The 27,798-nt window shown below is 35.1% G+C and overlaps 1 protein-coding gene and 1 long non-coding RNA gene across 3 annotated transcripts in view; one reads left to right on the top strand and one right to left on the bottom strand.

The window, feature by feature from the left end:
- PTPRD (protein tyrosine phosphatase receptor type D) overlaps positions 1-27,798 on the top strand; it is a 1,176,387-nt gene that overhangs the window by 421,190 nt on the left and 727,399 nt on the right. The window lies entirely within an intron of this gene.
- On the bottom strand, positions 14,098-15,624 carry LOC147648440 (uncharacterized). The gene is made up of 3 exons (XR_015281130.1): positions 15,256-15,624; positions 14,397-14,976; positions 14,098-14,326 (listed from the first exon to the last, which is right to left on the bottom strand). It is a non-coding gene; the product is annotated as an uncharacterized LOC147648440 (long non-coding RNA).

The following is a 27,798-nucleotide window of genomic DNA, read 5'->3' on the forward strand; positions in this document are numbered from 1 at the left end:
AGCTGTGTCAGGGAGGATTTTAGAAAAAGATTTTATCCCCACCAGGTGGCTAGGCACAGGAATGCGTTCCTGTCATGGTTTTAAAGCAGTAACTAAAAAAATTACTAGAAAACTGACTTATTTCTTGCTGTGAGATATGGATTAGAACAAGAGCAAAACAGGCTTAAAACTTAAAAGGAATGAAGAAAGTTTATTAACAGAACTACAAGAATAAGAATACCAGAGTAAACCTCCAGAAAACCCCTTTGTCCCCCACTACTTAACCATTCTTTCGTTCACATGACAACATAGAGACAAAAAACTTTGGAACTTTGGTGTTTAAAACAGTCCCAATTCCTGCTAGAGCCTTTTCATCAGTCTTTGTAGAGAAACAGAAGTCTTCTTCTGCTAATCTATGGAGTTTATCATAAGAAAACTACTTATATTATAGCTTTCTATTTTTCTCATGCCAGCTGCCCAGAAATCTGTCATCAGTTCACTCCTCCCATTTCACATTACTCTGAGATGTGTATAGGTCAATGAGTCTAGGGATGTCATTTTAAGGATGAGTTATTCAAAGGCAAAAGTTCTCTTCATCTGTTTCTGTGAGCTTTCCTGGAAAACAGAAGTTTTCTCTTTGCCTCAAGTGGCCCCAAATCTTCAACTATTACTTCTCTCCTTCTGTTCCAGCACCTCACTGTATCATTACTCCACCTTTTGCTCAAAATCCAAACTTTGAACACTCCATTACTCCCTATATACTCTGTCATGAATTAAAGGATTTTTTTCAGAACACTATTGTCCATCTCCATAACTTTAACAAAAAAAATATTTCAGCTTATAAAGCATCTCCTTATTCTCTGCCTTTTCTAAAGCTTAATTCTTTTCTTTACTGTCTCTGATAGTTTATAATGTCTCTTTACATGTTGATTACTCTCTTTTTCTCTCTCTGGAAAGGATTAGTCTGCAAGTCTCATCTGGGTAAAAAAAGGTTAAAATCTTGCCCAGGCTTTGTAGATGGTTCTGTGATCTCTGCCGGAGCAGCGGCTGGAGCTGTCTGCGATGGAAGATTCTTCATGGTTGCTCTGGAGAGTGTGGTCACAGCTTTTTTTCCTTTCTTTACTCGGCAGTCTCTGGTGAATTCAGTCACGGCAAAACCTGCAGCCGAGCCAGGGACTGGCCTGGCCCGGCCAGAGCCCGGGGCAAGCCCCGCAGGCCCCATCTCCCGGCCGGGAGCCGCTGGGCCCAGCCCAGCCCCCACCCGGGCTGCATGGCCTGGGAAGGGAACAGGAGGCCAGCTGGACCTCTATTACCTTTCACAGCCAGGAAACAAAGAGACAAAGAAATTCCCAGGCTTAGGTCTTAAGGTGGTGTTCACAGGTTGATCTCACTTTTCAATGGTCAAAACTGCTGTCAGTTCTTAGAAATGGCCAGCTGTTGGCTAAGAGAAAAACTCCCATCAGCCGACAGCAGTTTTAACTTCCTTAGGTGATTTTCTTTGTTTTCTTAAATGCCAATCCATCACAGTTCCCCAGGGAAGTGGCCACAGCTCCAGCCTGACAGAGTTTGAGAAGCATTTGGACAAAGCTCTCAGGCACATGTCGTAACTCTTGGGAGTGGTCCTGTGCAGGGCCAGGAGTTAGATTTGATAGTCCTTGTGGATCTCTTCCAGCTCAACGTGTTCTCTGATTCTGTGAACACACATACATAAAATCTCTATTAAAGAATAAAATGTCAATACTAATTAATATTATTTTCCAAATGCTACATATTTACACATTACATATGTTCTCCCTGGTTCCCAAGCAACTGGACGGAGGAAGAATGAAAATTATTTTCTTCTTTTAAGGTCCTGCTTGGAAATTTCCAAAAGAGTAAGGGTATTTGATAAAATTATGAAAATAACTTGATTTATTATAGCAAAAGAACCTATATTTCTGACTAGCCATATATATAAGAACACTTAGAAAAAGACCAGGGAAGTAGAAGAAATTCAGAAAGCCTGATTAATCAATTAAATTTAATTTTAAACCCATTCTACTAGGAATAAACATGTAAATAATTGTATTAAATACTACACTGAGAAAATAAATTTAAATATTTAATTTTCTTGGTTTTAATCAGTGACAAGACTGTGCCTTATGAATACATTTTTGTGTTTTACTGTTTAGTTGTCTCCTCAGTAAAATAAATTGCCAAAATTTTAGTTAAAGTGTTCAATGATGTTATTTACTGAATTGAACTGGCAGAGATTATAGTTTAGATGCATGTTAAAAACAATTTTTGTTTGAAAAAATGTAAAAGGCATCCTCCTACAGCATATAATTTTCTCCTGAAATGTACACTGAGACCCATAGGAGCTGATTGCAGTATGTTATATGTCTAACTCCTTGATTGTTCAGACCTAGTAGCACAGTTCTACTGATAATATGACAAATACCATGAAGGAAAGTCCAGTTTGAATTTTCTTATTAATTCTGCAAACATGGATTGGATTCCAATTTAGTGCAAAAGGTATCATGACTGATTGACAACCATTTAGAGATAGGTGTCCAGTGATAATCTATGAAACATGAGATTATAACTTTGCCACTAAACCTTAGGTTTGAATGAAATCAGGACCAAAATAAAAATTTTGTACTACAGAAATAAAAATTGTAGTACAAAATAAAAATGTTGTAGTACAGACATAAGTGAGTAAATCTTTAAAGCTTGAAATGTGAAGCTTGGGACCATTTAGCCAGAGATTTCTGCTGGGTAACATGGATCACTCAGTTCTGTAATCCTATGAAATAAAAATTTTCTTTGTCCCAGAGGGTAGGCAATTTTCTGGTGCAGGTGGCAGGAGATGTTGACAGTAAAAGCAGCAATAAATTCAAGGAGATAGTGAAAGGAGTATAGATCTCACTGTGAGCTGTCACCATGGCTAAGATACCCTGACTGTTCATGCTGGCCAGTTTTCTGTTTTATATAAGACACAGAGAGAAGAAGGAAAAAAGAAGTGATGGTCTCAGAATTTGGTGGTATGTACTTGCCTTGTTTATTTAGATTAATTAAGGTGCAAAATTTATTTTTTTGATTCATTCCCTTGCTTTGCTGTAATATATTAAATATTTACCTTCACATACCTATACTCAAATATGTCGTCTATTCCAGAAGTTGGAGAATGGCAAGACTGTGTACATCTAATTATAACTGAGAAAAATATGCAAAAAGGAACAAAAAAAAGTTACTGCCTTCAAAACTTACATATTGAGGGAAAGATTACTACATTTGAACATCAAAATGTAATCCTAAATAATAATTAGGGAAATACTTTCCATCCTTAGAAGCAGCAACTCAAATCCTACTATTGGAAAATACTGTAAGGTAGTCTGTAAAAAGATTTTCTCCTCTCTGTCAACACATCCACACAAAGATGGGAAACTTCAAAATCAAAATCAACATATAAAATGTTTATGAATTTTTAATTAGCCATTATAATTCTGGACATCTAATTTGCATGATGACCCTTAATCATGATTTTTCTTAAAATACTTGACCAAGATGATGATGGAGATTCAAACACAATTTTAAAGAAGTAATTGTTGCAATTCAATCCCTTTGGTCAATGAATTGGGTAGAATGCTAATTGTACATGGCAAGCATCTCTTTTCCCATTCCTTGTTAACTTCTGTATGTTGTTGGCATTATTATTATAAAAGCTCTGAACACTGAACACTATGATCACTGGTCCTCTGAAAAAGCACATCTTCCTCTGTATCTTTAATAAGGAATAATTCAGGGAACCTGTTCCTGTGCTGACTAGATTTAAATTCTTCCAGTGATAAATAAAGGCTCTTTTACCTTTCATATTTATTTAATTATAAACAGTGAAAGTTAAAATAAACTACTTAACAACATCCTAACCAAGAATATTTTACAAATACGTGAAATATCACTTGCCCAGGATTTATGAGCTAAGTGAGATCTGGTCAGAAGAAGGAGTTAAAGACTTTTGTCCATTTTGGTCCTTTGGCTCTACTGAAAGTAGTTAGTTGCTGAATTTCATTGCAAAATGATAAATCCAAGATGAGATAACCTATGACTACTATACCTCTCTGAAAATATTTTTAGTATAGAATGACAACTGAAGCACTAATATTGAAAAAACATCAATATATAAAATATATACCAAAGAAGACCAAAAAAAATATTTCTAGCTTCACTGCATCAAGTTTCTGTCGTAAAATAATAATCCATCTACTAGGAGAAAGAGCAGCTTCTAGACTTGTGTTTATTTTAAGCTACTGCTTTAGAAAAAGTCACTTGATGGACAGAGGAAGGTTTTATACTAGAATAGACATTATATGTTCCCATGAAATTATAACTCTTTGAGAAAGCGGTAGATCTGGTGGTTGATTACATCTGAATTAAATGCTAACTATGGAATGAAAGACAAAGACAATATATTTTATATACCTAATTAATCTCTTTCTGAAATGACTTATATGCTAGACAAAAGTATGGGGATCTTAAGGGAAAATTTTATTTTGCTTTTATATTAATCTTGTATGTAGTTTTCTAAATTATTTTGGCTTTAAAAAAAATATTTACTGAAACATTTTTAATGTAGTATGGCACTAAAATAGCTCTTGATGTTTGGATTTGAAGTCTGCAAAACAGTGGTAATTTGAGGAATGTTTTTATAATTAGAGCATAGTGCTAACAACATCTATGTGCTCTGCATAAGCTTCTGCACTACAGCTATTTGTAAAAAAATACGGTATAACTTGCCCTGCTTTGAAGGAAGATAAAAGAGAGGAGGTTGATTTTTTTTAAATAGACCACCTTTACATTAAAGAAATGGAAATACTTAAAAATCCTTATTTTCAAAATATAGAATTAGAAAGCAGAATTAGAAACACATAATAATTTCATGAGAAATGGGTTTTTAAAACCAGGCTATAAATAGGTGCCCTTTGCATGAACAAGGGTGAGTCAAAACAAAGTGGAATCTCAGTAGAGCAAGACAGACAGTGGAAATGCAACACCCTCAGAGTGAATTTTATAGCTGCTATGGAAGCAAGTAGCTTCCCTTTGATGAAAGCTTGAATATAACAAAGAGAATCTGGTGAAAAATATCATATTCTAGGATTTGTCATAAAAATTCCATATCTGCACCCTACACACTACATAAAATTTGGTTTATGTTTCACTACATCTAACAGAGGATTCTTCTATTGTCATGTGTTTAAAGAAATGTACATGCATCAGAGTAAATTAACCTCTTAATTTCAAATTCTACAAGTGAACATTATTCCAAGTTGCATGAATGATTTTGGTCATTGTGAAAATTTGTACTTTTTAATTACAATACATTAATTACAATACAATGGTATTTAAAGAAGAAAATATATTTTTGCATTTTCTTTCTTCCATGTTAAGCTATGCTGGTTTATAGGAGGACAGGTTTTTTTTTAATCAAAAATATCTATGAACAATGACATCCTAAGATCTCTGAACAACACATCCTAAGTGTAGACAAGTGTAATACTTATTTCCATAAAAAGGAGGGATATAAGTTTCATATTACTTGCTCAAATTCAGAAATTAAATAAAAAAAAGAAACGCAATAATGGCTTGGGCTTCCATTTTCAACAATGAAAGTTGTATTTTCATTATAAAAATCCAATAGCACAAAGTTAAATCCACAATATAACAGTATATTTAAGATAACCCATAAGAACATCTGTGTTCCTGGGGTACTTGAATAAGGCACTTCTTAGTAGGGAGAAAAAATATATGAGAGTGGGAAAATAGTAAAAGACCATATTAAAGCTTTAGCAAAATAAATATTATCAGGTACCGATAATATTATTATATATTATTATTAATATATTATATATTAAAAAGAGGCTACTTTTTAAAACATAAATTATTAAGATATTTTTAAAATCCCACAGAATTTCCTGATAAAATCAGACAACTTTATCAAAACATTTGAGAAGCCTTTTTCCTACAAAAAAAAGAGAAGTTCTCATACTCTATGAAATTTAAAAACTAAAAATGAATTCATTTTAGATGGAGTAAAAAAAATTAATTCCATTTCTTCACACTTACTATCCCTGTACATCATTAGATATTTGTTGGAATGAGTGCAGGGTTCTATCATGCTCCTTGTGTATAAGTAGGTGACAATTAACTTCCCTAATTTTCTTGTTTTCTTGTTTTTGCTTAGTGAATACTTACCAAATATTTATTAATCATCAGAAAGCAAACACTGTCTCAAAATGCCATGACAGCAGGACTTCTGCAAGAACAGAACCAGAAGGTGGAAAGTGCATTTTAGAGCATTTGCCATTAAAAAAAGGACATGAATAAAGGTATACTGGAAAACTCAAGGAAGCAATGAGGCACCATGACAGATGGCAGTACAGACCTTCAAGAGCATAAGCATTTCTACAAGTAGTTTTAGTCTACTTCTCTAAATTTTAGTTAGATAAGTAGAGTTTTAATGATGAATTTAAAAGCAGACAAAGGAACAGTTTTGAAGATATTTACAAAGAATTTCCCAAGGTGAATGACTACACATTGATGTTTATTTGAAAATTTAATAATGTGATGAAGAAGGACTAATATGAGCTACTGAAGGGCAGAAAAAAATTCTCTTGATACTACAGAGACATAAACATAAGTTTGGAATTTTGAAAGTGAAGACAAGCTGTTAATTTTTGATATGATGAAAACAAAGAGGAGACTTTAGAAACATTCAAGATAAAGGGTAATACAGAACATGAGATTATGAGAACCTGGATCAAAGCACTTGTGTATAAATGGAAAGGAGAGAACTTATAGGTTAAAACTTACAGGTTAAAATGTTTGAGTATGTGATGTAAGGAAGGATCAATAGGCATAATAATGGTATTCACAGTACATGAGATAATGAGGCAACTGCAGGGCTCAATTACAGCAAGAAACCAAGATGTGTCTGTTAACCATACACTAGATGGTTGAACCTTACATTCTGTTAGCATGATGTGACAGTTATTTTCTGTGGACTAGAAGATTGCATTTGGGCCTGATTAGAGAGGTCTGAAATATAGAAATAAATTTATGCTTTTTTGCCTAAAATAGTTGAATTTTGGGTAAAATTATCTAAATTAAAGGTCAGTTGGGAAAAAATAGCTTAACCAGGCTTGGAAAGCATTTTGGAACTGCTGTGAACAGAAAGACTGAGAAAAATTCTCAGAGGAAAAGAAATTTAAAAAAAAAAAAAAAAAAAAAAAGAGAGAGAGAGAATAAAAAAAAAATCATTGAAAAAATAGGGGGGAAAAGGAAAGGAAAGGATTTGCCTGTCTATTCTTATGGTATTAGACAAAGAAGACAAGAGTGTCATCCTGTCTCTCATATTTGGATACAGATGTGTTTAACAAGACTATGAGATCTCCTTGGAGGGACTCACATGTTATCAAAGACAAGAGCAAAAAAAGGAAACAAAAGAGATGGTAGGTGGAATATTAAATGGGGTTAAAAGAAAGACATTCTTTAGTCTGAAGAACCTATCTATGTACAAGGAAATAGCAAAAAGAAATGGAGAAAAAATAGAAGGAGGGGAAGGAGAAGGAGAAGGAGAAGGAGAAGGAGAAGGAGAAGGAGAAGGAGAAGGAGAAGGAGAAGGAGAAGGAGAAGGAGAAGGAGAAGGAGAAGGAGAAGGAGAAGGAGAAGGAGAAGAAGGAGAAGGAGAAGGAGAAGAAGGAGATTTATGGAAAAATAAATCACATTAAGGAAATAACAATATAGTTCTGTAGTTTTTCATTTGTTTTCTTGAAATAAGTTAAGCAGACCTTTTGTAAAAAAAAACGGAGGTAAAGAAGAAAGAACAGAAGATGAAAAAGGAATGGCTGGCACTGATTTAGAAAACCAGGCTTGTTTAGCAAGAAACCTGACCATGCTGAAAACAGAAAATAAACCCAAATATTTCCTGCTGTTGACCAGTTTGAAATATCTGAAATGAGGAAGAGAAAGGCTTTTCAGCCTTTTGGGCTGAATTAAAAAAGAACCTTGATTGGAATAAAGTGTAACAAAGAGGAAATAAAGAATGATTAATAAATAAACCAACAAAAAAAAAAAAATGAAAAGGGAAAACATAATTTAAAGTGACAGAAAGGTTTGAGAGAAAGGACAAGAATAGAAGATGTAATACTTCTGACTGAAACCACAGAACAGTCAAAGAACTGCATTCTTGTCTGTTCTGATCATGAAAGGAAGAAGTGAGAAGATTATCCGAGGTTATTTATCAGCAAAAGTGCATGCAGAATTAAATTTATTGTGTTTTGGTTCTTTTGGAAGAAGTATATGAACCATATTACCAGGGAACCTGGAAAAATTTAAGAGAAAATTATCAGCAAGGCTTGTGTGGTAATTTCTTGTGTAAGTCAGGAAATTTCTGGGGAAGCTGAAAGATGTAGAATCCAAAGAAAAATATAGACTTAAAACTCTCTCAGCCAGGATTGAAGTCTTTGAAAGTACGTGAGCCATTTTCTAAAAGAACATTTTGTTTTCTGATAAATTGCATTTTCTTTAATCAAGATTTCATAAAAGAAATGGTTTGTGCTACTCTTTTCCCCTGTTTATATAATTTACACCATTAACTAGTGCAAGAAGAAAAGCTACTACAAACATAGATAGCATCTTTTATGTGGGCGCTTAAGGTCATCATCTCAGTGACTGAACCATTGCTACTCTCTAATTACATGTTTTTATTCTTCATAAATTTAGCAGTAGCATAGCATCTAGATGTAGATATCAATCCTTCTTTCAGTTAGATACAAACCAGTCTCAAATATAATTTTTATCATAACCCATTTATCCTTTTGTAATTTTACATGGGAGAAAATGAATAATCATTAGTAATAAGCATCCTAATTCACTGTAAGCTTGGAAATGCATGAACATTCTGTGGCAATATGAAATCTCAATTGTGATTGTAAAATGTAACAAAGACAGATGTACAGGATTAGTTTCTCATAAAATTTAATTGATTGCAGTTGAGATAGTAATTCAATAAGTGTTCTGATTTTATGATTTCCTTTGCATGAAAACAATAAAGACTTACACACAATTCACTATATTTTTTTTATTAAAAGTAGTTTTCAAATCTAGCCTCAGTATTGATAGTGTAAGACCAAGAGTAGTGACCAATTTTGCTTGGGTTTTGACAGTGCTTTGCATGAATCATGAGAAAATGCAGAATTATCGTGCTGATAAAAGCCAAGTTACTTAGAAAGTTTTTTAGTACCAAGGGACAGATCAGAATAAATAACCCACATTGTTAGTTCCAGTCTTCAGAAACCTTCCCAAACCCAGAATTTAAAGGTGAGTTACCAAACTTTCCTGCCTGCATGAATTATGAGGAAAGGTTATATTTCACACAAACTGTGGCCATTGAATATGCTATTACGATGATAGTGATTTTTACCATTTTAATCACAAGATTTCTAGGTCAGGAGAAAAATAATACAGGTATCAGTCCTGTAACCCTAAAGTAAATCCTAAATAGACCCATTCAAATACTGCATTCCATACTGTAGGAAGGTCCTTTTATCCAGATATTTTGCTGTACCTTTTCAGTCGTTAGGAATCTTCCAAAACATCTTCTAAATATTACCTTATCTGCCCAGCCATGTGCCTAATCAGCCAATGACCATGCATGTACTTATTCGTTTTTACACCAGAAGAGAGCCCTATGTCTTATGTCTTAAGTTGATTTCCTTGTTGCATAAAAACAGTATTCAAAGTTCCCAAACATAACACCAAGGTTTGAAATGAAAACATAAAATTATATTTTGAAACATTACCTTTCTGTAGCAAGAGACCTGCAGTTTGTTTTCTCATCTCATATTCTTCAAGGCCCTACCATGCTGGGGAGGCATAATCCTACAGAAATCTACAAAGCTGCTGCTTTGATCTTTCAAAAGTCGTTACTGTCCATATCTCCCTAGATCTGGCTTAGAGTTTTTCTTGAATCATAAATTGATTATCATACGGAATAGATTTGACTTCATTTGCTCAATCATAAATACTTAGTGCAACTTTGGACATCTGAGGATATCTAAGGTAACTGCATGAACCTGGGAGATGTGATGTGATATAAAAAGTGGCATGTGGGTATGAGCTAGCTGGTCCATGTCTAGAAATATGAAGAAGACATTGAAAGGTAAATTGAAGAGAAATTTTTTGAACTTCTTGTCTAAATCCTGCATATGCAAACATTTCATGGTCCTCTAAAGAGCATTTGAAGAAATAAGGAATTTGGAACAAACATCTACATTGTGAATTTCTTTGTTCCCTTCAGTAACATGCATAAGAAAAATAATCCAATGCACACTTGTGGCTCCTTTACCTACCATATTTCTGCCCAGAACACTTGATGATTCAGATATGACCCAGTCAAATGAGAAACTCAATTATTCAAGAATAAGACTTTGGCTTTGATTCAAGAACAGGAGAATAATTACTGACCGTTAGAATAATATTAACATTATTATAAATAAGGATAAGGATAAGGATAAGGATAAGGATAAGGATAAGGATAAGGATAAGGATAAGAATAAGAATAAGAAGAAAATAAGAAGAAAATAATTAGGATAATTAATAATAAGGTGGTTTGGGGTTTTCTTCACCTGTAAGGGATTTTCTACCCTCTTTTTTTAGGAGGTACTGGCCCTTTGACAATGAAAAAGGTTTTCAGAAAGATTGTTGAATCTTTTCACTTGCAGATTTAAAAATCAAAATTTTCTGGTCACAGCTATGGGTAGCCTGATGTAGCTGATTCTGCTTCAGCATGATTGAAGTTAGGCAAGCTCCAGACATGACTGCCAACCTCACCTGTTCTATAAATTTCTATTATAGGAAATTTTTTATTCAATTTGTATTTCCAGGTAGAATTTATCAAAATTATTTCGATATTACATTTTCTAAATTATTTTTATTGGTTTTTTCCCTTTATTTTTTGTTTTTGTCAAACCAATATGAAAATGACCTAACACAGAATGCTCAAGAGATTTATTGTTAAGAATAAGAGATAAGGCAGCAAAGGGAACTTTGTGGCTGGTGTTTAAAGCCTGATCAAGGGTAGTCTATGATGAAGCTTTCCTTCTCCAGCTTCAGGAGGCATCACTCTGTCAGGCTCTTGTCCCGCTGGGGGACTTCAACCACCCCAACACCTGCTAGAAAAGTACCACAGAGAGCTGCAGGTGGTCCAGAAGACTTGTGAAGAGCATGAAGTAAAATATCTGGAGCCAATTTAGAGACAGCCCTGTCACAGGATTAGATAACCTGCAATCCTATGGCAAATGGTCCATGCAATAAGTAAAGAGAAGGCCCTGAATTTTGGGAAAGTGAACTCCAAGATGCTCAAATAGTCCAGAGAACCCTCTTGGAAACTCTCCTGGGGACCAAGGAAGCAAGAAGAGAGCTGTCAAGTCTTTGCAACATTTTCCGTAGAGCTCAAGATCTTTCAATCCATATATGTAAGAAATCAGGAAAGGAATTAGAGAGTACTGGCATTGCTGAGTTGAGACCTGCTAATCAAAGGAAAAGGAAAGAATGAAATGCAATGACTACAAAGTGAAAGGAGGGACAAGTATCCTGGGGAGAGCATAGGGACACTACCCAGTTATGTAGGGATGGGGTCAGAAAGGCCAAGGTATATCTGGAGTTGAACTTGGCAAGGGATGTAAGTAATAACAACACTTCTACAAGTATACCAGCTTGGATAATAAACAAGGAGAAAGCTAAGCTACTCAACAACCTTTTTGCCCTAGTTTTCACTGTCAAATTTCTTTTTTAATCTCTTGAATAGGTTAACCTCAAGGCAGGAACTGGAGGAAGATCAGGTTCATGTCAATCTGAGGAGCTTGGATGTAGATGAGTCTGTGGGACCTGACAAGGTTTATAGCATTGCCATAGAATCATAGAATGGTTTCAGTTCATTCACTAGACCAGGTTGCTCAAAGCACCTTGCAGCCTCGTTTTTGCTTGTCTTGGTTCAGGCTTTTAGGCTTGGATGTTTTTGTGTTTGTAGTGGGGACAGGCAGTGCTCCAGGTGAGCTCTTGGCTCTGGCTTTGCAAACCCCAGCACTCATCACATCTCTCCTGGTATGTAGTCCTGAGGGAAATTACTGAAGTCTCTTTCCATGACATTTGAAAAGTCCTGGCAGTCATGTGAGATCCACAGTGACTGGAAAAAGGAAAGCATAGTATCTGTTTTTAAAATGTGAAGAAAGGAGGACCCTGGGAAGTGCCAACCTGTCAGCCCCACCTTCTCTGTCTGGGAATATCATGGAGCTGATCGTCCTAAAAGCCATGCTAAGGTATACAAAAGAAAGTTGATTTGAGACAGCCAGCACAGCTACACCAAGGGCAAGTCCTGTTGAATCAACCTATTGGCCTTCTATGGGGGAATTACTACATCAGGGACAAAGGAAGAGCTAGATAGTTTCATACTGTAGTACAGGGTCATTCAAGTTAGCTTGACACTTCAGCTGAATCTGAAATAACTGGACAGTAGCAGCTATAGTTGCAACTCTTGTCTCGACACAAGCTTAGCATGCTGTTACTGGAAAATAAACCTGAGCTTCAATACAATGGTTATTTATTTTTCCTTTTGGAGAAAACTTGAATGACAAGTATCAGACTGTTGCAAAAATTATAATAAGGTATTTGTCTCCAAAGTTTTATGCACATTCATAGATATATTTTCAGTTCATTTCTGAACAATTTCTAAGATTTTAACTTGTTTTGAAAGAAGCTATTGAGAGACTCCCAAATGAGGTAAACAGGGTTTTTTAATTTTTGAAACTATACAAGGAAGTGTTGTTACAATTATTAGCTCACCCTTTCAGTTTAGTCTCCATTTTCTTATTCCCAACCTTACCTTTGTCAACTACTGGTCAGCAGAACACTTTTTTGTAAGCAGTGGTGTAATGCTATATGCAAATAGTGCAGAACAGCTGCAATTACACTTCATATGAAAAGTACTAGTAACTGATTGAGAATAGGTTTTTTCTGGAGCAGATTTCAGAAAAGCAATTTTGTATCTCCTAGTTTTGCACAAAACTAGCTATAGGAATTTTCTTTACGTCTATAGAATTTCCTGAAATGCAGTATATGGTACATTTTTCAAGAGAGATTTAGCTGATACCAATAATAAAGTTGTATCAGTATACCTAATGCACCAAGAAGAACTCTTGGGTGAGAAGAAAAATAAGGAATTGTTCCTGGAGAGAAATTAGGTAAATGTGAATTTGGCTTTTTATTCACAAAATGACAGTCTGATTTTTTTTTACAAAACAGATTAATCTTTTTACTGGTAAAACTGCTATCTTTTATGCAATTTAAGGGCCTGGATTTTTGAAAGATGGAAAAGAACATCCCTATACTGCAAGTTTTGTTACAAAGGATATGTAAATACCAGACTCTGAAATAGTTATCCATATATACATTCATAGTCATACATACATATATTATATATTTCCTCTATTTATTGGAAATTGAGTTTCACATTCAGCCTTTACATTTAAATAGTACAATAGTAGTCATCTAAGGGTACCTTCTTTTTGCATCAAAAACCTTTGACATAAAAATTGCCTAATCTTTAAAACCTTTAAAATTTTTTGTCACTTTGTTATTTTCAGGAATGAGTATTGAAATGGAGTACTTAAAGAGAAATTTAAACCTAATCCTTGCTCATATACTATTATAAAACAATGAAAAAATTAGCAGGTAACTAGTTAGGTGAAAGGTTTCAAAATATTACAGCAAATCTTCCCCAACAGAGAGAGAAATAAGGTGCAATTATCCTTAATGATATTCAATAACCAAAATAGAAGTTTAAAATATATAGTTAAAACTGTGTTTCTATTATCAAGAAGGGAAAAAAGCCCTATGAAAGGAAACTTTTAAAATAATTTTTTTGTGACATACAAGTATATCTATTAATGACTTTTGCCACAACCTTCTAGAGGTTAGCCCTTCTAGCAGTATATGCAAAAAAATGTTAGTTTTTGAATATGGAATCATATTATATTCAGACATAATTTTCTTATTAAAAAGGAAATGTATTAGCTAAAAATATTTATTTTTTAAAATAGTAGTATGCTTATTTCTTAACTTCTAATCTAATTGGAGATATTAGAAAATACAGAAATTTGAAGTCGTGCATATGTGAAACACAATATTATGAAATAAATGAAAATGGTTTGCGAAGACTTTTGAGCTGTTAATTGTTGAAGAGAGGATTTGTTTCCAGAGCTGTTCTTTCAATGAGTACCTGCCAAAATATGTTGAGACCGATACTGATTTTCTGCTTGTACAAAAAGAGAAGGCCAGAGGAAGAAGCTACATTCTGGATTTAGCATAACTTGGAAATTTACACTTTATTTGTTTGTAAGGATTATGTTTTTGGAGTTTTTTTTTACCTCTGCTATAACCTATAATATGATATGAAAAATTATCTCAAAGGCAGTTGGTGGAAAGTGTGACAACACAACAATAAAGCTACTAGCCAAATTCTAATTAAGAAATTAAAATTCTGACTTTGGTTTAGAAGTGCAGTAAACTAGGACTAAGGAAATGTTCTAATTAAATATTTTTCTACAGCTCTAAAATGCATAGCTTTTTATGTTAAACACTTTTCAACACATACAAAAGCTTGACTCCCTTTCTTCAAAGTTTTTAATTGTATGAAGAGGTTCATTTGCTATTTTATAAAACTAAATGTTAATACCCTACAGATATTGATGTGCCTTCATGCTGCATGCTGCAAAGCCTATCATTTTATGTATGTGTGTGATACCCACAGAGATGCCATTCTTAAATTTTCAATGATTTCCCAGGAAGTTTCCTAAATAGGCAGCAGCAACTATAAATTACACACAGATCTTGCTTGTTTTGCAAAAATTTCAGCCGTGGTTTTGTGTCCCATTCTTCTCTTCAGTTCTTCCTGAAAGCCATCTGAAAGAGGGCAATGGATTTACAGTGAATGGAGAGGTGGAAGTTCTGATGAATGTCGCACTTGGATTACTTATTCTTCAATTAAATTAAGAGCTATATAGTAAAGGATAAGTCCTTATTCTGTTTTTGAGACACATCAATATGTCTGACTGAATCCTAAATTTAAATTCAGAGGGCAGAAAACTGGCTAAAGCTACCATTGTCACTACAGCAGTATATTTCTAAATGAATCAGTGGTATTTATTTACTCCTTAAATAAATTTAAAGAAAAATACCCACCTTCAATATCCTCAGTATGGATCATATTTCTGAACATATACTCATGACAGTCAAGATTAATCAGTCTTGACTACTCCTAAGTATCAGAGATCAATTTCCAAACACCTCCTCACTGCTGCTTCCCACAAATATACTCACATACTCCATTTTTTGTGTTGCTTTTCTTGATACTAATTAATATTTCTCACTACATTTTTGAAATATTTTGGTAAGCAAGTACTGTTATATAACTCATTGTGTCTTCACAGCTTTTCTAGAGATACCATGAAGTAAAGTCCTTACTTTACTTTAGACACTTCAGGATTAAAAAAACCCTCCTTTAATCTTTCACTGTCACTCATGTAGTCTAAAGAAAGATTTCTGTGAGCTAAATGGTCGTTTTACAAAGCAATTGGAAAGATTCAAGCCTATCCTGTCACTTAGGCAACTAATTACACCATTATATACTGCAATTACAATTAAAGATTTTCAGGTGATGAAAAACACATTCACTGCATCCTTTTTACCTCATATTTTCTTTCCTGGCTGTCATGATTTTTATAAAACAAAAACAACTCAAGAAGCTGTATTTTTCTCAGTAACATCAGCAGCTTAGAGATGACACTGCAACTCTTTTTCCTTTTTATATATTAATCATGTTATCTGAAAGAGAAGCATCTATCATTTTGCTGATGGTACTGTGTTTAAATTTGTCTTCACAAAAATGTTTTGTCAGACATTAAAAACAACACTACATTTATTGTTCAGGTCAGCCAATTTTAGGACTCAGATTAGGCTGCTTTCTTGAACTTAAGCCAATTGGCTTCTATAAAATTAAATAATAGCACAAATAAATTGACAACATCCTCTCATACTGAAATCTACATTGTGCAAAAAAATAGGGCAGTGATTTCATATGCAAAAAAAATAGCTATTTCCTATAATGATCAAGAAAAAATATCAATTCCAGTTTAGCAGGTAGGAAAGAATACTGTATTCCTCCCATGTGTGTATCAATCAATTTGATAAGTACTGTGGATGAATATTTGGAGTCCTAGAAAAAGTAAAACTGCAACAGTCAAAATAAGGAAATAACTGTTTAACAACAAAAGCTGGTCCTATTTCTCTGTCAATATTTAGTAAGTAGTGCAAAAAGTCTGTGTAAGTAATATACTACTTTTCATGCACTTTAAAAATGCCTGATCTTCCCTTATTATTCATTAAATTGCACAGTGGAAAAAGACTATATTATTTTGTAGGGTGTGCCATTGTTAGTTATAAAATTAGAAATAGTTTCAGAAGAGAGAAAATGTGAACTTTGGAGCCAGATGCTTAGCTTTATTATTGTTAGAAAAAGAGTTCATCCTTACGAGACATTAATCTAATTCTTCTAATATTCCAGCCAATAACTGCTTCAGAAAACAAATATGTATGTGCGAGATTTTTCTGACACTATCATTCTTGAGTTCTGGTTTTACGATGGTTTCCATAGCAACAGAGTGATGTTTTTATAAACACTACATCATTGCTTCTGCTATGGGTAGAAGCAGTAGAGATGTGAATACATACCTGTTTTTCAAAGAAAAATAGCATAAAGAGAAAGATGATATTAACCCTCAATATTCAGATTAAGTTATTCTATCTGGTTTGCTATTGTCCGATGCCAAAATCTTTTAAACTGATAATTAAAAGATTATAGCTCAGTCAAGGAAATTTTCTGTTGAGCTGATAGCAGGAGAAATAACTGCCTTTTATATAATTTGAATATGGATAGGAAACCAAGCTTCAGTTGTTAAAAAATATTTAAAACTACAGTGTCAGATATATCACTGAGACCAAATAACACATTTGTCACTCAAGAAGGTGAAAGTGCAGCTGTTGCAGAAACACAAACCAGGATATATTTCTGAAGAGAAACTTCAGTTTTTTATTTTTATAATTTTTCAAGGACTGCTTTCTTTGGTTATGTCTGAACACCTCTGACAGGAAGTATTTTTTTGATTACCTTTAGTTCCACTCAAGCTGGTGAAGGAGTTACACCACCTCTTCACTATCCCTGAACTATCTGTTACATGTAGACTGTGTGTTAACAACTTTACAGTTTTAAATTGCCTCTCCTGGAAACACGTTTACTAGAAGGTAAAGAACTTTGTACAGTACAAACCCTGACAATAGTCATAAACTAGTCGTTTGAAAATTTGAATTCGTTGACCTTAGTCTTTGATATTTCAAATTAAGGACCCCATAATTAACTCATTTCTTCAGTTAGGACTGCCTTATATGCAAACTGATGAATGTGTGTGCTGTCAAGACAACATTTAAATCTTACTAAGTTTAAAACTTAGTCCATATTCTGTAGGATAACGTTTCAAATATATTTTGCAGTCCAAGTTTTATAATTTTGTGAATACAGACCATAATGGAATTTTATCATTTAGCAGGAAGACATCATTTACAACATGTGACAATAGAATGACAAGTAAAAAATCATCAGGTGCAGTAAAAATAATAATTCTTTCAGTTAGAGACTAACTACTGTCACTTTTACATAGCAACCCAATTATTAGATCATTTGCTTGTGATATAAGACTCTTTATTTCAAATGAGAAGGCCCAGGTTCCAAATACAAGTGTAATGTCAAGTGAAAGCATTCTTTTGTGGAAACAATGCTTCTGCACAAAAGGACTCCCAAGCAAAGAAACATATCAAGTGATTTAAAATCCCTAGGAGTCAGAATAAAATAGAGAGCCACCATGTTGCATCATCTTAAGTAAGAGTTTCAGTTTCTTCTCTAAATATCTTTCACAGATCTCATCTAGTGACTTGCTATTAAGACGGAAGGAATCCTAGAACTCACATTTTGTCCTCAAAAGTTTTAATTACTGCAATTTGATGAAGTGTGACCCATGCTTATTTCTCAAGCAAATTTTATAACTTCTTGATCCCTACTCATTGATCAGCAAGTTGTGTTAGAGATATATTCTCATACGAGAAACTACCAAACAAGAAATTTTCTCTGAAACTACAAATGTTGTGCTAAATGAAGACGACACTTTTGTTACCCCTGTTTATATGATTTCCTTATGCCTATAAATGCCTCATGCACCTTGATTCTCGGCATATTTTTACTTCCCTGTGTTGCTTCTTTACGTTTGTTTTGCTGCTCTAGACAGCATCAAGTCACAAGGAAGAGGGATAAAAAGGCCCCTTGTGTTTGGAAAGCAGGAATACATTGAGATGTCTGGCATAAGAAAGAGAAGGAGGAAGAAAATTATATGGAAGCAAATCAGATGATAAATGCTTATCCAGACTTTTTGGGGGATTGCAAGGAAAAATAAGGCTGGGAAAAGGACAAGTAATGAAGATAGCATTCATACCAGATTTCTACTTTTTTGTTAAATTTGTTTTGTGAAATTTGTCATTTTCTGCAAGACTGTGATTTCTTCAGTATTAGTATGTGACCTATGCAATTCCAAACATAATATGAAACAAATGGCAGAACCACATTTTGATGAAATCAGTTGATAAGAGTGTTCAGAACAAAGAACGTAAAGTTTATACTATCTGCAGAACATGATACTTTATACAAAATTAGTAAAACTTTTGAGCGCAAATGTTACTTTCAGTTATTTTCATAGAAAATCTGAACTGATAAAGTTTCCACCAAAACTTGATTGTGGGCCAGATAGAAATTTTGCACTTCTAGAGACCTAAAATTGGAAAGACTGTTGCTAAACTAATTCCTTAATATGACTGCTGAAAATAAAGACATTTTCACAAGTAGTATTCAGTTCATTTATTTCCTGAAATGTTAATATTTAAGATAGTATCTGCATTAGTGAATCACAAGCAAAATAATTTTTTATGCCAGACACCCAAAGTGGCACTCCAAATAGAAGCAAGACATTCATAAAACCAAGAATATATTTTTTTTTGGTTTATTTTCTGAAGAAGTAGACCTCTTCAGTTTGATTGAAATTTCTTCAGATACTCCCATTCTTCTATGAATACAGCTAAAGAAGAAAAGTATATTAAAATACTTAAGGTGCTTCACACTGTAAAATTAACTACAGCATGCAAATTTCTGTTAAGTGCCTCTGCAGCACCTGTTCTTGAAATTAGCAACTGCTAAGTTGACCCACATTTATGTGCAGGGTGTGGCAGATAGTGTCATACTTCATTTAGTCTGAGCAGAAAGGTGTGGAAAAACAACGTATTTTTTTATGTGTAAGACAATTATTCTATGAAAGAAAATAAAATTGCATGCCATTTAGCTAGACAAGAAGACAAAGTTGTTGCAGTGATTTTATGGTGTGAAAGAAATTTTAAGTATGATGCTATTAAATAAAGTACATGCATGAGTAGCTTATGTAGAAAATATTTTTCAGACATTCCTACAGAACTTTTGAATTGTAATGGGTACCTTTGCATGTGGAATTTGCTGTAATATTGTTGTGGCTTAGGAACAGCATTATCCAATTTAGAAGTCCAACTAAAACCCACATCAGTCATCATGCCCTCCTTGTGCTCCAGCTGGAAGGACAGAAGGCAAAGATCACAGGTTGAGATAAGAACAATTTTGTGAAAACAGCAATTAGATAAGAGGACAAACAATACAGCAACAATATTAATAACCAAAGGGATAAGACAAAGACACAGTTCACAGAGAAAGGCCATAATGATGAACAAATACTGACTGTCTCTCCTCCACCACATTTTTTCAACCCAAAAAAACCCATTCTCCTCAGAAAGGACAGAGCCCCTTTTCACCACTCCTTTCAATGAGGTAAGGTGGTATTAGGTATTAGGACAGGTTCCTGTCCACAGCCCCTGCCTGGGCTACTGGAAAAAATTAACCCTGTACCAGCAAGAACCAGGACATTATTCATCCCTTATTCTAAACCATTTACCTTATGCCCAGACCCTACACCTTCCAAATGTATACATATAGGTAGATATAGATACAGATATAGATGCAGATATAGATGATCTAGATATATAAGTAGATAGATAGATAGATAGATAGATAGATAGATATAAATATAGACAAACACAGGTCTCCCTAGTCAGTGTCCATCCCCTCAAGAGGTGTCTTGAAATCATTAAATCTATAACTGTGAGTTCTATCCATCCTAGATGTCTTCCAGGGCAGGAGGGCTGGTTTGCTCTTGGGTGATTGAGAGCTGCATCAGGTGCTCATGGCTGGTGTACCTGAGCAGTCCATCCTCATTGTCCATGGTAGTTATGCAGTGGCAGTGTTCATGGCCTACAGTGGCAGTGTCATTCAGTAACAAATAACATACAATTCAGCATTGCAGGCTGCTCTCACACAGAAATCAAATCCCCTTGAAGAAGGTGCTTTGTTTTTTCCCATCCTTCTGCATTACCCACCAAGCATACCCAGGTCCTTGAGCAAAGAGGATCCCACAGGTGGGTTTGCCTTCGGTTGAGGCAGGACTAATTCAAATGTCTTCAATAAAACATTACTCATATGCACCATTCATATCCTCTTCTACAGTACATAGAGGTTTTGATTAGGGGCCAGCTTGACAGGTAGAACCTATAGTTTTAACTAATGAGGTGGCCTTAGGAAAATTAAATCTGATGTTTGAAGGTCCCACTGCCCATTGCTTTCAATGTGGTTGAACCATCTACTGAGAGAGAATTACTTTTTATTTTCTGTCAGTTGATTAAAGGATGGGCCCTCCTCAATATGTGCCTTCAATTTTCTTCTCCTCCTCCTTGAAGATAGGCTAAAATTTTCACCTGTCATTCAAGATGAATTCCAAGATCTTGAGTGACTGGGGTTTCCAGTTCAATCTTGCTGTATGCTTAGCATGATCCATTTACTCCACAGAGCATCAGTGGTGTGATATATGCAAGAGACTTTGAACATCCAGCACCAACAGTTGGGCTGCCAGAAGATGTGCATCAGTGCCACTCACTTCTGAGGCAGCTCAAACCCCTTCATAAGCTGCCAGCATCTCTTTTTCAGTTGGGGTAGCGAGCCAGAGATCCTTTGTACTCCTCACTCCAGATCCTCGGGTGTTTCGTTCACAGCTGCAGGATCATGTCCAGAGAAGCTATAGTTACCAGGAACCAGCATGGGACACAAACGAGACAGGCTTCTGTTCATGAAACCATTTATTCAGCACAGGAACAAACTCAGATCCAGAGACAGAGAGCCCTGAGCCGAGGCAGGGTGATGGGTTTTGAGGGACAGAACCAGGGTGGAGTTCAGGGTCAGGGACCACTAGGAACACAGCAAGGGAGAAACCCCAGGGGCTCAAATCCAACCAGAACTCCTGGGCTGACACCCCACGAGGGCTCTGGGGTGGGGCAGCTCTTCCAGGGCTCACAGGGCCCAGCTCCCAAAGCAGAAGTTCAGAATTCACACCAGCCGAGTTTACAGCCACGCCTCTCACTTTAACAATGCTTATCTGAAACTGAATCTCTGCCTCCCTGAGACACCTCACAACATTCAGGGGTCATTCTCAAGTCTTCCAAGGTACTTTTTCCTGGGAAGCTCTTGAGATTCCAGGAAACTGGCTGCAGCATAGAGAACATTTTTCACATCTTTTCCTCTCTTGACTGGCTCACAGGCTGCTGCATTAGACAACCTCCCATTGAATTTGCTCAAAACATTGTTGCTCAAGACTCCACATGAAACCATTCTTCTTCTGTGTCACATGATAGAGAGGGCTCACAGTCCTACTGTCATCTGGAACATGCATCCTCCCAAATCCCACAGCTCCCAGGAAAGCCTGAGTTTCCTTCATGATGGATGGGGGAGACATAACTGCTGTTTTGTTGACCACATCCATTGGAGTCTGCCAATATCCATCCTGCCATTTTACTCTTAAAAGCTGATTTTCCTGGACAGGTCCCTTAAACTTACTTTGTTTTATGGCAAAACTGGTCTTTAGGAGGATTTGGATTATCTTCTCTCCTTTCTCAAAACCTTCCTCTGTCATGTTCCCCCATACAATTGTGCATCAATGTACTGCAAGTGTTCTAAAGCCTCATTCTTCTTCACTGCATGAGTGGATGAGTCATGGCAAAGAGTGGAGTTGTATTTCCATTGTATGGCTTTTCAGTACAATTTTGAAATGGCAAAATCAAGCTACTGTGTTGTCATTATTTATATTTCAGGATGTTGTCTAAGTTAATTTGGTTAAAAAATATGTAATACAAATAGCTGAAGTGAGACAGACTTCTAGAAGTGAAACCTGTATAATGAAGCACTAAAAAAAAGAAATACTGACATTCATTGAGACTCAAATCCAGAGCCTTAGTTCTTGTATAGTCATAGTGCCACATGTTCCATCCCTCTATTTTTGTTATTTGATAGGGAGTGGGAAAGGCATATGGAGAGAGAATAATAATAAGAAGAGACCATGAGGCTGTTGTTGCTTATGAGGTGTGAATGATATCAAGCTGTTACCATATATTTTGCCAGGAAAGAGTCCTCAATGGACAAGAAAAGTGAATAAATTTTAGAATCCCTTTAATCCCTATGTTGCCATAAACTCAGAATTTCTCCAAGATTAAAATGTCAGTCTGAAGTCTGACCCCTTGCACTCCTCTGTAATAAAATTGGTGCTGTCCTTCCTGAAAATGTTTTTTTTCATGTCTGTTTCACCCCCTCCTTTCTTCTTTTCAGCCTCTTACTCTTCTTAGGCTGAATACTGTCCTAGTATTATATTGTAGCTTGAGTAAAAAGGAATAAAAGGTCAACACCCAAGACTAATAAAATTAAAAGGGTGTTTCAAAATTTGTTTCAAAATTGGAACTTTTGTGTAGGTCTGTGGGGTTTTGAACTCATGAGCATAAGAACTGTGAAATTTGTGGGTAAATCTCTCAAATAAAGTCTTGGCTGCACAAAGTCACCACTGAGTTTGAGTGATGGGGGCTCCCTCCCTCACTCTTTTCAACCACTTCTTCTGTTTGCCTTTGTTGTGACATTACTCCTAAATTTGCTTGGAGAGAAAAGGAAGAGAAAATAAGGTAGCTAAGTCTCACCACAGAGGGAATGTGGAAAGCAAAGTCCTCAAGGGAGACCTGAGCACAGCCAGAGGCTGGAGATGGGTGCATGGGGGAGTGTGTGTGTGTGTGTGTGTGTGTGTGTGTGTGTGTGTGTGTGTCTGTCTGTCTGTCTGTCTTTAATGGCTGTCTGCAGCCATTGGTGTTCAGTAGCTATGTAGAACCAAGTAGATGGCTGGTTTCCTGAAAAAAAATGGATGGCATAAATATAAAAATGTTATGAATCGCTTCTGGAGGACACGTAAGCAGAAAATGTTTGGGAAAGTGTAAATGGGGAAGGTATTTAATAAAAAATTACTTTTCATCAAGTTTTGGGGTTTTCTCAATCATTTGTGGACATAGCATAGAACACTGAGCTCACTGAAACACACCTCCAACCACTATGGCTCAATTCAAATTGCATGACTGTGTCCTTCTGACTGAATTCAATGTATTGACAAGTCTAGTTGTGGGTTTCAGTACATAATTCAAGCACAGGCTTAAACCCTAGCTGCTTTCATCCACTCTTTGTGCTGAAAGCCATGTAATTTGTTGACATATAAAATAGTTACAAGCAGTGACTATTTTATACAGTTCATGGTTTGTTTGTTTTTAAATTGGTTTTAACTGTTTGTTTCTTTGTTTGTTTGGGTTGGTAATTTGGATGGTTGGTTGGTTGGTTGGTTGGTTGGTTGGTTGGTTGGTTGAAGAGTTTTTTTGCTAATGGGGGAAAGTAAATTATTGTAAAGGTTTATTAAATTAAGGAAAGAATTAATTCAGAAACTAAGCTCACCAAAGTTTTTCAGTAGAATTTTCATCATAATACTTGACATATCTTTTATCAGCCTTCAGAAAGTGACTTCTAAAAAATTTTCCATGTATCTTGGAGCCCTCTTGCACCTTGGGGCATCCTGGTTTCTTCAACGATCCTATATAGAGTTTGACTTAAATCAACTAAAATACTTACCTTTTTCCCCTTAGCTGTCTGCCCTTTCCCAAACCATCTGCCCTTAGACCTGAGCAAAATAAACGTCGCTGTAGAGATTTCAATCTATAGTTTGCACCCTAAGACAGAAGCTACCAGAGTTACTGATAATGAAGCGAAAGAAAGAAGCTGAAGACCTCTGCTTTAAGGCAGTGTCTGAAAAAGAGAAAAGGGAGATAGAATATCCAAAGAAAGAACAAAGTTACATATTAAAAAAAGACAGTATTTTAGAATAAAAAGTAAAGGTTGTACTGAAAGAAGTAAAACTATTTTTTGTATCAAAAATGAAAGCAAACTTTTTGACATTAGGTATTTAAATTTAAAAGATCATATTAATACAAAATGTATGTTTGATGGGTTTCTTTAATAATTTGTCTCAAATTTTCTTACATTTCAGTTGATAAATGGATCTATTACCTGTCCACCTGGAACAATTTCTGTATCTACACCATCAAAATTGAACCCTCACTTGATCTGAAATACAATAATATTCAGAACTATGAGGCCTAAGCCTGTTCTTTTAGGACCAGAAGCAAAAAAATCTTTCAGCTTTGTGGCAGGGTACAGGCAATATGTTAAAGCACTTAGCTTCCAAAATGTTATTTTGGTGATAGCTAGCATGGTAGTCAATTTTCCTGAAGCTCTTGAACATCTCGAGGTAAATCAAGTGTTTTATGATGGTAACTCTCCTCAAGAGTTACCACCTCTTACAGAGTGTGAACATTCAGGATTTTCATAATGTGCTTCAGGAAACACTATCAGTTTTGCACAGATATTTTTCAGGATAACCTGTGATATGTCATCAGTTCATTACCATAGAAAACCATGGATTTCAGACAAAAGAAAGAGGGATTTAAAAATAATTTTTGGTGAAGTCATACACAAGAGACCTGTGAGGGGCTGTCAGAAACAGAAATGTACATGTTCTACTCATTTTCTATAAATTTCTTCTAGCCTAGATTCCTGTCTTTTTCATCACATTTTCTCTTTTGGGAGAAACAGTAAATATAACAGTGAATGTTAGGATAGAGTGCCTATCCTTGCACTGGCAATGTGTCAATACTTTTCTACAGGACCATAGGATGGCTGAGGTTGAAAGGGACTTTTGGAGGTTATCTTGTACAATCACCCTGCTCACGCAGGTTCAGCAAAGACAGATGACTTTTGAATATCTCCAAGCATGGAGATTGTGAGGAATATCCCATTTTTAGGAGGAAAAGAGACCACACTATAAAAAAGTAGAGTTTAAGTTGCTCTACCTCATAGTCTTTGAAACCTAAAAAGCACTTCTATTGATGCTTCTAATATTCTGTCTAGTAAAATAAACATGTGTACATCATATTGATCACAGACAAAATGATATTTAATCTGATTGTATATTATGATTGCACCTGTGATGATTGAAACACAATTTTTTGAATCTCTTTTAGATCATATGGTAGAGTATAGAAAGAGAGAGAAAAAACACTCCTTCAGTCTTCTTTCAAAGACCCACCTGACAGCACACGATGGTCATGCTATGCTCTTCGGTGGGATTTCATTAATGCTGCTTTATTCCCAGCAAAAAAATGCAACAAAAAGAAAATTAAAACTTTGAAAATTTTTATATTTTTACTTGATTCTAACATAATTATTTCCTCATAGCAAACTAAGTTTGCTCAGTAAAAGAAAACAATGGTGTAAGATCTTTATACTTCTATAGTCCTTCTGAAAACTGATCCAGATAAGGCTTGTAGAGATATATGCAGATTGCAATATTTAATCTCCAGAGACATACTTTAAAAATACTATTTCATTTTGTGGTGTATATATCTTCTTGTAACAAAATATAAAGAACGGAAAATGAACATATTTATCTTGTCAGAAAGTAGCTCTGAATGATGGATTTAATGAGAACTAAACAGGTGAAATTAAACTTGATGCAGCAGACCTAACAGTAATAATTCAAAGATTTCAAGCTCTGCCCCAGCACCCACTATCTCTTCATCCTAGAGAGTCATAGAGAATTTTGCTTATAGCATTGCTTCATGCAAGTAAAATCATGGGTTTGAGAAACTCATCTAAAAGGCTTTTGAAACCTCATTTTAACGATACCCTCAAGAGAAACATAGTGTTTTTTAAAAACATTACTATCCAGAAAACTCTGGGCTATACACACAACATTTCCATCATGTCATGACAGGCCACCCTGAGCTGTCAATAGTGTCTGCTATATAAAAAATTACATCACTTCTAACACACATTTCATTTTACACCTAAATCCTATTAAAAGTATAGCGTAGCATGCACTTTGCTCTTGCCTGTTTTTTATAAGTGTCTTCCACCAGAATTCTGTATGTTTCACATTTCTAGTGACTTCAATATTAATCCAAATGAATTTTTAAACATAAACGGAAAACAAATTCTGGTTTGGACAATATAAGCATATTTTTCTGCTGAGATGTCCATTTCTCTATTAATACAGCTGATTGACAAGTGAAAGCAGGGGAAAATTTCACTCATTCCCTAAATATCTGTAACAATTTTTTGTTCTCTTGGGGATTGTGCAAAAATATAGAAGTCCACAGTTTTATAGAACTACAGCATTTTATATTTCCAAGTGAAAAAATAAACGTACTTATATTACTTTTCAAGTTACTAAAGAGTGTTTGTGCTCTTTTCACCAGGAAATAAGTTCTCCAACCAACTTACTAGGTTGGAATGCTGACATTACTTTATTAGGAGCACTGGATGCATGGGGATTTCTCCTTAAAGCATGAATGTCTTGTAAATCTTTTCTCATTGTGACTATCTGAAATAGTCACATTGTAATTTACTTCACTTATTGTTCTTTGCTTGACACACAATCCTGTTTTCAAAACTAAGATTTCTGCTAAGATACATTAAAAACTGATATAAATAAATATGGAAGAATTAGCTGTCAGAAGACTTATTAGTCCCAGACCTAGGGATCTGTGACTGCATTAATGTCTGGCACCTGTACTAAACACTGTACAAAACTGAGTGCTAACCATCAATATAGGGATCATACACTACTGTAGTAAAGCTGAAAATAATTTCCAATATCTTCCCCTACTTCTTCTTAAATAAATAGAACTTGTTTGGTAACACTCTCACAGCTTCTTAAATCTCGCTATGAGCTGTGAATTCTTTTCATTCAGTGGTACATACTGAAAATTTGTATCTCTCTGTCACAATGTTTAAAACCAGTACTGATGGAAAGACTTTCAAATAGATGAAAATGTGTCTGTTAATTCTTAGACATAAAAGGATAACTTTGTAGTATTCAAGTAAACTGCCATACCAATTTTCTGTTATCTGTCTTCAGTGAGATGATCTGAGAGATTCTGGGGAAAAAAACGTCAGGATAATCAAACAGTACTTTAGATTGCCGAGTGGCTGTAATTTTACAAACTTTTTTCTTAATCTTGAAACCTCCTTATTGACTGGCAATTAATAAAATTCACACTTCTCAGTGACTGCCATCAGGTGTAAATTTTCAGTTATGTTTGTCCTAGAAAAGAGTTGAACCCAAGGCCCATTAATGAGGCTGTCTG

This window comes from Cyanistes caeruleus, chromosome Z (genome assembly GCF_971803275.1).
Source record: "Cyanistes caeruleus chromosome Z, bCyaCae1.hap1.1, whole genome shotgun sequence".
NCBI classification, from domain to species: Eukaryota; Metazoa; Chordata; class Aves; order Passeriformes; family Paridae; genus Cyanistes; species Cyanistes caeruleus.